The following is a 16,379-nucleotide window of genomic DNA, read 5'->3' as shown; positions in this document are numbered from 1 at the left end:
TATTTGCGCAATCTTCTTTTTCATCGTTTGTATTATGACAAACTTTTCTTCCTTAATATGGCTTACTTGGCGGCTTTAAGGAGTTTTATTCATATATTTATAACGTAATTCCAAACATACACATAATCGTGATTAATTCTACTTAGTTTTTCCTCCCTCCAAATTCCAGACATATTTACCATCAAAAACAGTGTTTTGTCAGCGATATAGTAATGGAAGTCATCAGGCTAAGCAAATACTTTTCGTGTTTCATCATATTTTAAAAGCAACCGTTGTTCTTTGAAACGAATCATCTTCATGCTATCGTGAATAATGCCAAATTCTCAATTTTAAAGAAAAAATTGGTCAGAAGTGACCTGAAGAAGGATGTTAAGCAATGGAAATCTTCGAGTGCTTATTGGACTTCAATAGCTGGCAAATTTAGTTTTTGCTTGCTTTTTTAAAACAATAATCAATGCATTTCGTGAGACAAATGGCGTTGTCATCCTTATTCAGAATAAAATTTTTCTGCCAAGTGAAATATTAAATTGAATAATTCGCTCCGGAATAAAGGAAAGCGGTAGTTTTTTAAATGGGCTGAAACTTTTTATTTCATATGGAAACTGTGAAAAAGTTGAATATTACAAATTAGTAAAGTTTTGTGCATGCATTTCTTGCCTTTGCGCAGCACACAGCTGTAAGAATGAGCTAACCTGGTTTCAAGAAAATTCATTATGCACAATAATAAAATGAGGTAAAGTAAATCATAGCAATTAAAATAAGTAAACCGATGTTAATTAAAATAAATAATTAAATAAATTATTTTATTTGCTTACTTTCTCCGTTTGTTGTTGCATTAGTGACCAAACAATAAAATAAAATATTGGTTAAAGTTTCATTTCATTATTCATAAATAAAGGCAAATTTTGTCTTCGTTTATTTCATTTTATAATAGTACGATTGATCTGGTTTCCTCCCAAAAGTGTTTGAACTGAAGCATTCCTGTACTTACTGCGTTCGTTTATATGTGTTGTGATACCAGTCCATCTGAATTTTCCTGGTTTAATGTTACAAATTAATTGATCTGTCACTAAAAATTATAGTTCTGTTGTAAGGTCCTTATGGATTTCATTACATTGATGCAGACAGATGTTATATTTCATCACTCTTGGAAAAGCAATTTTAACATTACCTTTATGATTGCGTGAAACAGTATATTATCCTTCCTTCAATTTTTTCGGCAGCTATTTTATCAGCATAGCTGTGGGAAACATTCTCACTCGTACATGTTAATATTATTCTGTTCACACTTGTTAAAATACATCTTATTTACATACATATCGACGGGACTCTATAGGGCTGATGTGTAATAACATTCATTCAGCAGGTTGGTTATCAAAGCTATATATGATTATCTGTGCTATGATTATACCTTTACCGTCGCATCAGCATCATTAATATGCGCAGCGGCGTTTCCATCTAACTGCGACCGCAGCCTTTGTGTCAGAGCGAAAGAACTCTTTAGCGATTAAAGGTAAACTGGCGAAATTGAAAGAGAAAAAAAAAGGGGGGGGAACGAATTAAATAATATTAACAATAATAATACAAGATTTAAAAAAAAATTTACACACGCCCTCACTGTAACCTTGCCTGCCAAAATTGTTCAGTCTCCATTAACCAGTGAGATGAAACGATCCAGATGATGAAATAGTGCTTTTATTTATTAACTTATTTTCATCTTATTTCTTTGTGAGTTATAATTTCTTAGACCTTGAGACGCTGTAATGAAACCGTCGAAAAATATGTGTAATTGTTTTAATAACAGCGCCCCCAAATAAGTGGAAGTGATTAGGTATTCGTCTTAGTAGTTGATTATATTCTAATGCTTTGTTTTCATAAAAGCTTTGTGCAGCTGAAATAAAAACACGCTGTAATTTTTTATTTAAATATGGTGAGCAAACATAAATTTTGCAATAAATCATTTTTATTTTTACTTCTTTTTTTCAAATAATGTTATTTAAATACATGAATATGGGTGTAAATTGATTGTTTTGAAACATATGAGGCTATTTGTTTAGAATCTGTACATTTAAGGTACACGGGGTTTGATATTTGTTTCTTGCACTTTGTGTCACATACATAATCATTTAATTTTTGTTGTGATTATTTGTGAAAGAGAATTTAAAATTCAGAAATTTGTTGTATACATTACTTTTCACGGTTTGGTTCTCAATACTTGCATGATCTTTTCATAGCACCTAAATTGTCCACCTGAGGAGGGGGACAATTTCATACTTTCAGGTGGGGAGAGAATGTAGACAGTTTTTTATTTAACTGTTAAGCATTTAGTTTCAATAGTTTCTCGAATTAAGATAATTGAATTGAACTTAGTTTAGTTTCTTGAATAAAAGTAGTTTTTTATATTCATAAACAAGAATATAAAAAACTACTTTTATTCAAGTTTTGGTATTTACTAACGTTTCCTTTACTTTTTGTTGTTTAATATGTAAAGCATGTTGAAAAATAATCTAAATTTAAATAAATGTATATATGTATTTTTCAAGTTTGGGGTAGGTTCTATAGTGTTTGTCAAAATGGTTAAGAAACTATCACCTAAAAATGATTAAATTTATTACCAAACTGTGATTAACCAAAAACGGTGAAGTAAATTTATACTGATTTAGTAATCCCGAGCGACAGACATTTACGAATTTCTTTTACATGAAATTTACTTTCAATCTTTTATTAATCAAAAGTAAACAAATATTTTACAATGTAAACAAGTAATCATAGTATATTTTTGCGAAAAAAATTCACAACCTCTGTCCTAGAGTTGATTCTTCGTTTAGTGATATATTACACGAATAAAATTTGGATTGTTTTAATAGATTTTTCTAAAAGTGAATGAATGAATTATCAGAAAAGAGAGCATCAGAGGTCAATAAATTACTTTTAAAAAATGTGCTTTCTTGCTATTCTAAGAGATTTTTTTTCTTTTTTTAAATCGTCCAAGGTGCTGTCATTTGGAAGAAAAATCGCCAAATGCCTAATCTAAGGATACCTACCACTAATCTATATTTGTTTGTTTATCTGAATGAATCTGCTTATATAACATCTGTTTATTTATCTGTATGCCCATGGGCACAAACCGTACAATGGCTATCTGCAGAAATGGAAGGATGGAGCTTTCTAAAAGAATCTGACTCACACTGTTCTAAGGCAAACTGGCTCGTATACACGTTACACATGGAAAAAATCACGAAAATGCCCATGCAGCCAGCTCGTTCGCGGGATTTGAACCTCGGACAGAACTACCAGTGTTCAGCGACTGTTCCGCTCGGCCTCTTATTTTTGTTTTTATTTTATTTTTTTCATGGTGCGCTAGAAATAATAAATGCACCGTAAAAAAAAACCGTGTAGATGAGCCTCTGTGTTCATTATTAATACTTTTTAGTAATGCTCTTTTACAAATAAACATATACCTCTTTAATAATAATATTTATAATGAAATGCTTTAAAAAATTGCTGCCTCCCCCCCACAAAAAAAAATGAAATCTGGTTCTTATAGTCCTTTTACGTACCTCTGAAACTTTCTGACTAATATCTTTTTATATACCTTTTTTCCTTATTTTGGTTTTGCTTTCATTATTAATATAAATTACATATATGTTTTCAGTACAGTAATACTTGGCTTATGTGAATTCAAAGCTACGCGGTTCGGCATTTTCCTTGTTTAATTTTACGCATTTATTCTTGCAATCAATTTGCATTTGAAATGTATAACAGAAAATTTTGAAATTTATATCTGAAAACGCTATATTCTGCTTGCATCTATATTAAGACTAGTTTAAAGAATAATATGTATCAAAGCAAAATAGTTCACATTAAATGCTCTAAACGTGGCTCTAAAACATATAAAATGATGTGCAATTTTTCGAAATTACACTTGGTTTTGTTCGCAAGCAACACAGTTGTTCTAAGTTTATATAAACATTGCGCTCACTGTGTTTTATTTTGCCTCGAAATCTGATATTTTTTATGATTTCTTTTTTTCCACTTTATAATTAGGAACTGTGTTATTAGATGAAAATTTTATAGAGCCATAGCTGTCGAAATAACTGTAACTGTGTTTCATGCAGCACATTTATTTTGGTACTATTTTTTATTGATATGTATGAAAACTGTACTCTATATTACGTACGTTTTTGCTAAACAAGTGTTATTTAGACTTTAGTCTTATTTAATTAAGTACATACGTATTTAAAGTTTAGACACGCAGGTTGCGCTGACTTAGAGACCTTTTGTCTTGTCTCGCCTATCATGTTACTTCGAAACTTTAAAAGTAGAAAATTGAATGCAAGATTCTCAGTCCTCCTCGTCTCCCCCCCCCGCAAAAAAAAAAAAAAAAAAAAAAAACTTTCAATTGTTTTATATTTTTTGCTGTATCGAAATACAGGTTTTATTTATCTATTTACTTCAAATCTAATTTAACGCTATTCGCAGTTTATTTTCTAATTTATTTCCTATGACGTTCATTTTTCAGTTTGAAGTCATTTAGTGTCATAATAATATTTATTATAGCATGAAATAGAAGGAGATTTTGTTTTTCCCTGAATACAAAGAACCCTGAATTACACTGATATCAATTAAACGATCCAAAACTTTATAATTAGATAATAGCATAAGTTTTATTTGGTACTTTTTGAGATTTGCTTAAATTTTTCAATGACGCAGATTTTGTGTGTGTGTGTGTGTTCTTGATGCATAAATTTACTTTAAATTCTTTTGTCTACTTTTTGGTGGTTGAAATATAAAGACGCTGGGGAGGGGAAAGAGTACAACCAGCTGATTTGTCTTGGCCTCGGACATTAAAATTAGCAAAAATTCTATAACATAATTTCACATTTGGGTGGATTAAAAGTTCAAAACTTGAGTACAACCTTGCTGATATATATGAAACGATTTAAACTAGACAAAAAAAAAAAAAAAAAAAAGTTTTTGTAACACCTATCGTTTGACACGCGCAACCGTTCCATCATGTCACAGCGCTTCGAGATGAAGATACATTAAATCATATAACCCCTTTTTTTCTAAAAGTCAGTACTGTTTCACGAGTAGTGAAATCTGTCTGCCAGAAACCCGAAATATAAAATTTGGCAGCATTTCTACTGGATAGGTGCAGTGCGAGATTTTCTGAAGCTTTCTCGGCGTCCTCCTACCCATCCCATTCCTCTCTCTCTAAAATCGTTCCAAGGCTTCGAACAAAGTGAATGAGTAAGTCTTCACGGTTTGGGAGGTGCTTTCTGTGTCGTGACACCTGTGGTTTAATGTCAGGATGACACCTTGGGTGGGGGAAAAAAATCAAAAGAGAAAGCCAACGTTATTGGTGCGAAACGTCCATTCTCTGCTTGATATTCTTGCCCGTTTTAGAAAAATGGGTATTAAAACAGATAAGAATGGAATATGAGTGTTGACAGATTTATCTCAGGTTTAATTTCTAGTCTCTGATATCGAATATTAGAAATTGCAGTGGTGTGAATATCCAGCTGAGGGTAAATAATGATAATGTTATTTGACTTGCAGCAAAGTGTGACTGTGATATAGTTAAGGCGTGGCTGCAAATGAGCAAGACTTCACTTCCTAAGGTTAGAAAAGCAAAAAGCAAAATGAATTACTGACTTTATCGTATCTCATATATTTGATAAACAAAAGAAGATCAAAACAAGATAAAAGGGTTTTTCCAATGGTATACTGTGTATCAAAATTTTCGTAATTGGAAATGAAGCAATTTTCAATAGCACTCCTCTTCTTCTCGTGGATATCTTATGGTTAGGTTTGTCTTTATTAAAAATTAAAAGGTCCATTTTTGCACGTATAGATATTATTTTGTAACATTTTTAGAGTAAAATCTTTCAAATTTCCATTTTTAACTGAAGTGGCAACTGGGAGGTTTTGGCGAAAATGGTGCCACTCTTCACAGAATGGCAAGCATTCATTTAAAATTAAGATATTTTTTATACTTGATGGAAGACTTTCATGTGCTCATGTGTGGAATTTCATACATTTTCAGGAAGGTTTTAGTGTAGCACAAATTTGAATTGAAATAATACATCAATGAACCTAAGTCTTTAAAGATTTTCTCCAAAATAGATTTCAGTGAACATAGGTACTTACCTATGGTTAGGTAAGGTCTCTAGGACAGAGATCTGACAGATGTTAATTTTTCTCTGTAAATAAAAGTTCGCATTGAATAGAACATTTACAAAAATTATATCAAACAAACAATCGTAAACAACATGAAATCAGTTTTTTCTCATTTTATTTAAACGAAAACTGTGATGTATAATTTTACAGCCGACAAAATCATCAATGTATCGATTACAGCAAAATTATAGCATCAATGTAGAGAAATAGTTCAACATGGATTACATTACCTTTTTATAATTTTAATTTGATTTTCGGTTTTATTGACGTTCGATGATTTAAAGCTAGGTTTCAACCTTTTGCTTGAATTTGGCTATTTTATACTTTAGAAAAAAAAAAAAAAAAAACTGTTATTTTGGTTACAAGAATAGTTCCCTCCTTCCTGTATTAAAAAGAAAACGTATTTATACCCTGTGGTTTATGCCGATGTTAATGTTTAAATTGGAGTGCCCCAAAAATGATCTCAAAAATGATCACCCAAAAAGGAAATAAACTGCCTGTTTTCGGTCTTAGCTTTCGGATACTGAAGATGAGAAAATTAAATCTATACGCAGCTCTAAAATATTGCTACAGGATGGAATCCGAGGGTCTCTTATCATCAAGATTTCGAGAGGACTGTCGGCTTGAAATATTTTAAAAGTCCTCATACAAAAGCATTATGATTTCAAAAGTCTATGCGTACTCAGGGATTCGAAACTGAATTTATCAATTTATTGCCGGTTTTGCTAACGATTATTTCTTCTCGGAACGGTTTAAATGATAAAGAATTACCGCGACAATACCTGAAATATCTCACTTGAAGGGAAACTATAGAGGGTAAACTGTATTCAATAAATTCTCTCTAAGATGATTATTCAGGGTTAGTCGTCGTAGAGATGTGATAGTTATAATATGTGCTAAAAAGTACTGGTCACTTTTAGGGAAGGTCATCAACGTCAGGTGATTACAACGGGTAGATTTACTGCAGCCCCACAAAGCGGGAGAAGTATACTGGCAATCAAAAACTCCCCTGCATGCTCATGCTCTTAGAAAGCGTTTGGAAATTAATCTCGAAGGCACAAGATTTGGGAATTTGAAATCTTGCGAGCGACTTAATTGATTCATTGCGTGATTTGCCGTAAAATAGTTATTTCCGTGAATTTTGAATTACTGCGTAATTTTCTGAATATGTCTTTATGTTTTAGGAAACGTCTACGTAGTTCATGGAAATCCATGCACCTAATAAACATAAGGCACAGTAAATATATTTTTTTTTTTTTTTTTTTTAATTCTTGATTTTTTCTGCAGGCAGTCTGCTAGTATTCCTAATATATATCTTAAACACCATATTTATATTTACACATCATATTTATGCTTTTGTTATTTAAAATCTATTTATAAACCAAAGTATAGAATGATTATATCGTAGACCGATTTTAAGCGTCTTTTATTCCATTTTAATTTACTTTCCCATATAAAAGCATGATTGTCTTTTACATCAAGATACTTGCAGAAGGAATTTATACATTTAATTCAAAGGTTACAAAATCGGGCTTGGGTATCGAGAATAGTTACAAATACGTCTTTTTTTCAGGTTAAACAGCATCTGAGAGACGAATGTCGTCTTTTCGCTGGATGAAAGATGCTGCTGAATACTCCCTAACACCCAACAGGAAAAGAAGAAATCCCCCGAAGAAAAATTCCCTACATCCGCTTCCGGTCGCGTGGCCACCACGTGACTCAACTCACCTCTCCGTATCCCTTTTTTAAAAAAAGTAAAGGTGAAAAAAAATAGGCACATTAAAAAAATTTTAACTTCCCATCGTACCTCCCCTCCCATATATGTAGAGCGGAGTAGCTATTTTTAGCAACATCCTGGGAAGAGCAACTGTTCTATCTAGGTAACAAGGCAAGAGCAACTTGTACGCTACCGAACCCTCTCACTACAGACGCTAAGTAGTTGTTGGAAGCTTTTTAAATACGACGCCAATGGTCCGATTTTTCGTGAACTACGCACGTGCTACCTAACTGAAATTGGATTGTGTGATTATAGAACAGAGAAAGCTGTCAGAAGAAATATTATTTTGTGCATTTTACTGGACGTTTATTCGTGCAAATAGGAGACGCAAGAAAAGGTGTGTAATCTCTTGTATCTCATTTGAATAGGTATTTGTTTGAAAAAAAAAAGTGTTTTGTTTTCTGTAGGTGTACGGTACATTTCGTAGAAAAATGTTTGTTTGTTAAGTGAATGCTACTGTTTTTAATATGATTATTATAATTTTATGAATATTATAATTATTCTCTATCAAAGCGAAACATACCAATGTAAAATGTAAAAATAGATCGGAAATGGGGGAGAAACGTATTTTGAATATAGGCTGGTCTGAGACTTTTTGTGTGTGTGTGAATTTTATATTTAAAATTATTAGTTTAAAAGGTATGATATTATGACTTCTATAGGATGAGTATGTACTTAAAATATGAAGCAATGTTTTCTAAATTAAAACTAATTATAAAGCTGCTGATAAATTTTCAAAACATTAATGCGTTTAATATTTAAAGCGAAAACAGAAAATGCATAAATTATATGTTGATGTGAAGCAGTTACTAGTGTCTTCGAATTTGGACTGGGAGAATCAATCATAAATCATCTCAAATTTTCAATTCATACGTGAATTTAACTGAAATGATTCACTAAAATGCATAAACTGCAATAGAATAAAATTTACTTTTTTTTTAATTAGTGTGAGCAGTTATTAAATTTTTGCTTCGTAAATAAGTTAACATTTAAAAAAAAAATGACTGAAATATGTAAATCTATCTAAAATTTTTAATAGATGTCCTCAGTTTATTTTAAATATCGCCATGATTATTATTTTGTTTTAACAAAATAGCTGTTCAGTGATTTTGATATGTTACTGTATACTTTCTTGAGATAGGTTTTTATAGGTTTTTAATTGCGATATCCATTAAAATTTTAATCACCGCAGTATCCAAGTAAATGAAATCGAAACCAAATCTTAAGATAGTTATCACGTAAAATCTTGATATTCAGAATTAGTTAAAGATCTTCACTCACATTGTTCGTATTAAACATGCTTTTAAAAATTCTGACATATATTTTTTTATTTAATTAAGACACAACAACACGCCGAATAAATACTAATTCAGAAGTCAAACAACAAAAATCAGCGTTATATTTACAAAATTTTCACAGGACTAGTTTCGATGGTTTTACCGAACCACCATCCTCAGCTGCAAAACCGCAAAAAATGAAATTTGTAAATATATATCTGTGAAATGTATCTGTGAAAATTTTGTAAATATAACGCTGATTTTTGTTGTTTGACTTCTGAATTAGTATTTTTTTATTTGTTGGAATCGAAATTAAAGCTGATTTTTGTCTGACCAGCACGTGGTTTCCCTAAGAACGCTCAAATTTCTGAAAAAATGGTGAAATCGTCTTCAATAATGTTTCGTGATAATGATATAAGTGCTATTGGAATCCTTTCTACGAAGAAAAATGCGAATAATTAGAACTAATTTCTAGACATAACTTTCTGTTCTCCCCGCGTTTTGAATAAGGAGTAGAGCTGAACTCTGTTGTGGCAACCTACTCCATGAGATGATAACCTCTGAAAGTGATTAGCATCTTCGAGAGCGTAAATAAATGTTGATACTGAGCGCCTTAAGACAACTGCTTCCACAGAAGAACAAAATTATTAGCCACATCGAAGCATGTGTGTATGAGGATTCTGTTCCATTTTATAATTATATATTTTGCTTACATTTCATTAATGCTCTCAAGCAATGAGAGCAAAACGAGTTTGATTCGTCAGCAACTGACGGCAATTTCAGGGGCTGCAGAATCAAAAAATTTCCCAAATCGTAGTCCTGTGCAGTATTTCTTCAGATTTTACATGGTTGCAAGGGACGAAGATGTAACTGTGCGATGCAATCATCTACTCACGCCCACTTAAAAGAACGTATAGTGTTATCCTACAGTCTTTTTTTTTTTTTTTTTTTTATGTGTGCGGTGGAGAAGCATGTGTGGAACTTCCATAGGGGTTCCGCATACGCTAATTTTAGTGTAATTTTAGTAGTTGTGAGTTTAAAATACTCATATCGAATGACTTACAGTGAAGAAATAAGTAATAACATCGCCAAACAGTTAATTTTTAAAATCAATCTCTGTCGTGCCTGTTATTTATTATTATTAAAATTTAGGTATTGCAATTATGCTTATAATTATTTTGCTGAAAGGATAGTTGAAGACACCACGTTCTAACGCATCATTATAGTATTTGGATGTAATTCGCACCTTTTGCTAATCAGATTAAAAAAATTGTTAGAATTCGTAATCTTAATCTCCCCTCCCCCACTTTAAAATTATTCTGGAGGTGGGGATGCAGAGGTGTAATGACCATGGGCCCCGAGGTGCGTAAGCATATGCCCTGAACACGTGGTCAGCTTGTCGCAGGACCCCCATTGTTTAGCCCCCAAGCGAACTTGGTGCTCATTTTATCGACCCGAGGGATGGGAATCAAGGGTTGAAAGACTGAGTCGACCTTCCCCAGCCCGGGGTTCGAAACCCGGACCTGTGATGTTGCTGCTGCGCAGTGCGCTAGCCACTGCGCCACCAGGCCTTAAGTCATAGATTAAGTTACTAGCATTATTGAAGAAAGTGTTTCCCCCCCCCCCAAAAAAAAAAAGAATTCATAAAGTGCATTGCCTACTTTTTGTGTTTACAAGGAAGCAAAAAAGATTTTATTAGAAAATATCACTACAAAAAAAAAAAAAAAAAAAAAAATTGTAATTACTATTTTTATTACGTTTTGATTTATTTATTACATGCTCCGCCATTAGGCAGTACACGGAAAGGGAGGGATGGCCCGATCCATGTTACACATGGGGTACAAACACGAAAGTACCCATGTAGCGAGCCCGTTCGCCGAGACTAATTCCGAACTCAACTATTATCGTTCAGCGTCTTTTACAGCTCGGTGGTTTTTGGGCTTGTTAATTTGTTTGACTTGTTAGTCCGAAAGGGCTTTGTCTCGGAAGGACTATTGTTTTCGTTTTGCGATTTTGCGTTGAATCACTATAAATGTCCGTTTTACTTTTCAAACTGTTGTCTCCAAATAGAGTCCCTCATTATATTTGAAGAAATTAAATAATGAAAAATCTGCATAAATCTATGTATATTTCTCGCATTGTGATAAAACAACGGTATATGGAGCCATCGAATTTTGAATGACGTAATCCTACTGCGAATATGGGCGTGTGGAATTTGTTTTATTATCGATTTCATATTTTGTAAAACTTTAACGAATTTATGAGTAACAAACTCAACGATTTGAAAGCGAGCAGTGGCAACAATCTACGGGGGGAGGACCTTTTAATCTCCAGCGCGCGGAACTGTGTATCGGAAATTCTGAAGATAGGCTCATTTTAAAACTATTTTGCGACATCGCTATTGAACTGAAATTTTGGTTTAAGTGCGAAGAACATAATATTTAATAAACAAAGGTAACACAGGTTAAGAAAACGTCCTTTTAGACGTAATGTAAAATTTCGTATTCGTTCTTTTAGACGTAATTAACCTTTCAGATTTTTAAAATTTTTTATAAAATGAGTTCAGTTTTCTGAAAGTTTCTGTTTATGTGAATTTTATATCCTCTTTCATTTCAAGACAAAACAGCGTACCGATTCATTTATAACGTCGGCTTAATCGATCTATTTGTATGATGGAATTATTTTTCAATTATTTGTAATTCATTCGTAATCTTTTACTGCATTATATTATTTCATAATGTACTTCCCATCTGTATTTATTTTTTATTAGCCCAAATGAGCGTTCGCCCAGAAGGGCTATTAGTCTCAAAACGAGATTTTGTGTTGAATCACTATAGAGTTCAGGATTACTCTTCAATGTGTTGCCTCCAAACATTATCGTCTTGAATTATATTTAAAGAAATTAAGTAATGAATAATTTGCATGAATGTATGCATGTTTTTCGCATTGTGAAAAAACAACGGTACCTAGAGCCATCAAATTTTTAATAATGTAGTTCTCCACTCGAATATGGGCATCTGAAAGCCCAAATTTGGAATTTGTTTTATTATCTATTTCATATTTTGTAAAATTTTACCGAATTTTTGATTAGCAAACTCAACGATTTCAAAGTGAGCAATGGCAGTACTGTTAAAAAATTTATCTCCAGCGTGCCAGGCTGTGTATCGGAAATTCTAAAAATATGCTCTTTTAAAATTGTTTTGTGATAATGCTGTTGAATTGAATTTTATGGTTTAAGTGTTAGAACGTGATATTTAATAAATAAAGATAACATACAAAACGTTAAAAAAAATACCCTTTGGGCGTAATATAAAATCTGAAAGCTTTAAAATTCTTTTAAATTATTATTTTTATAAAAATCTTATTTATTTAATTTCTTGAATGGTGACTTAGTGTTACTTTAATTTTGTCACATCTCAGAAAAAAGCTCTATTATCATTGCGAACGCTCCAGCCTGTAATCCGGCGCATTTAAGTATTTTATATAAATGGAAAGAGTTAAATTTTTTTTTCCGCTTATTTTCTTCTCATTTTAATAGTGGCTGAATTATTGCACTGAAATGTTCAACCTCTTTTAGCTATTTAATTTGATAGCTAAATGATTCTTATTTGGTGGCTTAACGTTATCTTTTTGTTCTTCAAAAACCATACATCTAGTGAGTTTAATTAAACCCACTGAAGTACGGTGAGAAACACATTAGTTTCTGTTAGATGAAATACTAAAATACCGATATTTCCGTCGTAAAGTTATTGAAAATTAAGTCGCAGTGACATGATTATTACTATAACGTAAATTTCGATTACTTATATTTATTGTAATTACTTTTAATTATTAGCTTACTTCTTTTAGTGTAGTTTTTCTCTGTTTTGATTGTGCTGTAAATTTATGGATGTTTTTATGACTTCTTAATAAACTTGATAATACGATATTTGATTCGCGATGTTTCCTGAAAATGATCTTTCTGTACTTTGAAATTTTTAAATTCGTGAGTGAATGAAATTCTTTTCTTCCATTTACAAGAACCTGTATTTTCCATACATCATGCAGTACCTGAAATTTACATCACCGATCCTTTCGAGCGTATCCAACTTACACCAACCACGAATCTTACACCCCATCCTCACTACATATTCTTTCACAATAGGTGTTCCAGCGACAAAGTCTCGAATCGCATTTTTCCCTTCTCACCGTAAACCCAATGAAAAAAGGTTATGTTGTAATAAACGAACTTGTCATCACGTTTGGACAGATGGCCAGCCCAGCGTACATTCGTTGAATTTTGTCAGCCGTGCTGATAGCTTCACAGTGACCTTTTTTATATATGGTGTCTTGAATTCCCTTCCTTTTTGCTGTAAACTTATAACGAATATCTTGAGTTATGGATGCTATCAATCTTTCGGGAGAAGCTATTAGTTACAATACAGCTTTCTAGAGTGTCACAGTCGTCCAGCCTAGAAGGCAGCGTTTGGTGTTTGGCGAAGCAGCAGGGAGTTGGAGGAATACTGAATATCGAATGTTATTCCTTCTTTTCTCTAGTTGTAGAAGATATATATATATATCCAGGTTAAGTGGCAGGGTTGATGAATGCTTTTTTAGGGTTCCTTTTCTATCGCCTCATCCTGTGTGAAAAAGCGATCAGTATAAATTTTACTTGATATATTAGTAACTCTGCCGGTAAGTTATGATAACTCGTAAATCTGTACACTATAACCTGCGTGACTGGTCGAATAGTTCTCTAAATTTGTCGTGTGAGGGGAAAGTCATCGTTTGTTAGCTATGCCTGTCACATCATTATTTCAAAACTAGCTGAATGAAAGGCAATAACTTTATAAACATTTGTTGGCGTTAATTAAAAGAAAACATCTCGATAATTGTTTTTCACGTACCAAAAAACTGTATCACTGGTTAATTCTTTTCTGATAGTGACAATAACGCGAAAGACTAAGTGGAAATCGTAATGCCAAAGAAAATAAATTGCAGTCACCTTCATATAAATTTGTTTCTTAAATTTCGAATACTCAATAGCATTTTTACGTAAATTATCATATGTTATTTATCTTATATGTTAATAAAATGCTTTTGTAATTAGTGTATGCAGTATTTAAACTAAATGTGTGTTATCTTTGTTACATGCAGAAAGGAAAACATTTTTTCCTCTCTGCTTAAATTTATTTAAATGTATGCTTAATTTTATTTGTATTTTTACTTTAAGTTTTTTTTTTAAAATCAAGTAATTTATTACTTAACTTGGTAGAATTTATATGAAAGCATATGTCATATTATAAATTGGAACATATGTAGCGGCATCAGTGATGAACATTGTTATGTGAACTTTTCCAACACGTACATGCTGGGCACTTGATGAAGTGAGCACAATTCTATGTGCTACATCAACTATCTACAAAAGCCCATGCTCTTGCGTAGATATCCTCACGTGTTTTGCCCTAATCTAATTTAGGGTTTTTCAAGGCAGATACACCGCGAGGGGGGGGGGGAGGACAGTTCTGTATCTTCCGTTCTAATGGGCCGATTGATGAAATTCAAACTGCGTTTTTCATGTCTCGAAAGCGCGACTTAGGATATATATTAGATTTTTATATAGCATTATTCTAACATAGGTACTTTGACACAAAATCGGACCTTTTTATGAAATAACATATCAATTTTTTTCCATGTTTCGATCATACGTCTCAGATTATGCCTAGATGTTAAATTTTGTGATTTTTGGTGAGAAATTTACGGAGAAATTTAAAAATTTATCTTGGCAGATTTTTTTCAGTTTGCGCCAAGAATAATTCACTTGGTGGAATTCATAATTTATAGTAACCTACTTTCCTTATTTTTGATTGATGCACGAGAGGAACGTTCATTCTTTTAAATAATCTTAATAAAGTGAGTAAACCACATTTTCATTATTATCGCTTATATTAAATACGCCAAATTTCAAAACGCGCTAAGATGTAAATTCACATATACCTTAGGAAATTTTGAATAAACCATATTTTCATTATTATCGCTTATATTAAATACGCCAAATTTCAAAACGCGCTAAGATGTAAATTCACATATACCTTAGGAAATTTTGAATAAAAAACTCGCGAATTATATTTGGATCAAGCCTAAATTTCGAATTCTGGAAGAAGGAATCAAGTACGTTAGAAAAAAAGAGATATTAAATAAATATACATCAAATTCAATTAGCATACAGGAGCTAAAATTTTGCTAAAACTACTCGTGCGATTTTCACAAAATTTGGCAGTTTGGCATAATTTGAGTCGTAGAATCTAAATATGGAAAAAGATTGTCATTTCAGAAAAAGTCCGATTTTGTGTCAAAATACCTATATTAAAACAATGCTAAATATAAATCTAATACATATCCTGAGTCGCACTTTAGAGACATGAAAAAGCAAGTAGAATTTCGTCAATCGGGCCAGTAGAACGGAAGATATAGAACCGTCTTTTTTTTTCTTTCTCTTTTTTTCCCGCAATCCACATGTACCTTTAATGGTCAATTATTATTTTTGGTGGAACAATGTTTGCCAAAATGATTCAAATGAATATAAAGTTGTAAATGTATTGGTACATGATGGTAGGTATATTTTTTATTCTTATTTATGCGGAACAAAATTTTAAAAGTTTGAAAAGACAATATCTAAATTATCCAGTCCAATCCTCTTACATCACCTTATGCTAGTGTTTCTCAGTTTTACTTTCATCGCGGAAGTTTAGCTGCATTTTGATACTTTTAATGAACAAGCTTTGAAAACTTTAAGGAACTGTAGAACACATAATTCATTCACAAGAATAAAACTTGCAAAGCACAGAAAACAACAAAATCATTCTAATTTACAAATTATATTTAATGAAATATGGGTTTTTAAAGCAATAATTTTTTTCATTCGGAAAATGTTACTAAAACTGGGTTTAATATTTGAAAATTTAATTAGTCATAATGAGTTCGTTAGGAATAACTTTTTCACAAATGTATATGCTTCCAAAGTGTTATTCTAGATAATATTATTAGATGTTCTTAACTTACATCAGTCCAAAAGCTATTAAAAAAAAAAAAAAAAAAAAAAAAAAAAAGATTTCTCAAAATTTTTAAATTAACTAGATTTTTCTGTTATAAAGAAATCTCCC

At 32.0% G+C, this 16,379-nt stretch overlaps 1 protein-coding gene across 7 annotated transcripts in view; it reads left to right on the top strand.

Moving 5' to 3' along the window:
• The window catches only part of by (focal adhesion protein tensin), a 699,237-nt gene that overhangs the window by 370,270 nt on the left and 312,588 nt on the right, over positions 1-16,379 (top strand). The window contains exon 1 of one of the 7 annotated variants that reach the window (XM_035360258.2): positions 8,065-8,297. The exons of the other annotated variants lie outside the window; for them this stretch is intronic. The gene's annotated coding sequence lies outside the window, so the exon portion shown is untranslated. Of the gene's footprint in view, positions 1-8,064; positions 8,298-16,379 lie in introns of those variants that run through there. 7 annotated transcript variants of the gene reach the window in all.

Source organism: Stegodyphus dumicola, chromosome 5, assembly GCF_044657685.1.
Source record: "Stegodyphus dumicola isolate Sdum_Otavi_A_Nest chromosome 5, ASM4465768v1".
Classification (NCBI taxonomy): Eukaryota; Metazoa; Arthropoda; class Arachnida; order Araneae; family Eresidae; genus Stegodyphus; species Stegodyphus dumicola.
This window is presented reverse-complemented; position numbering and strand designations above follow the sequence as displayed.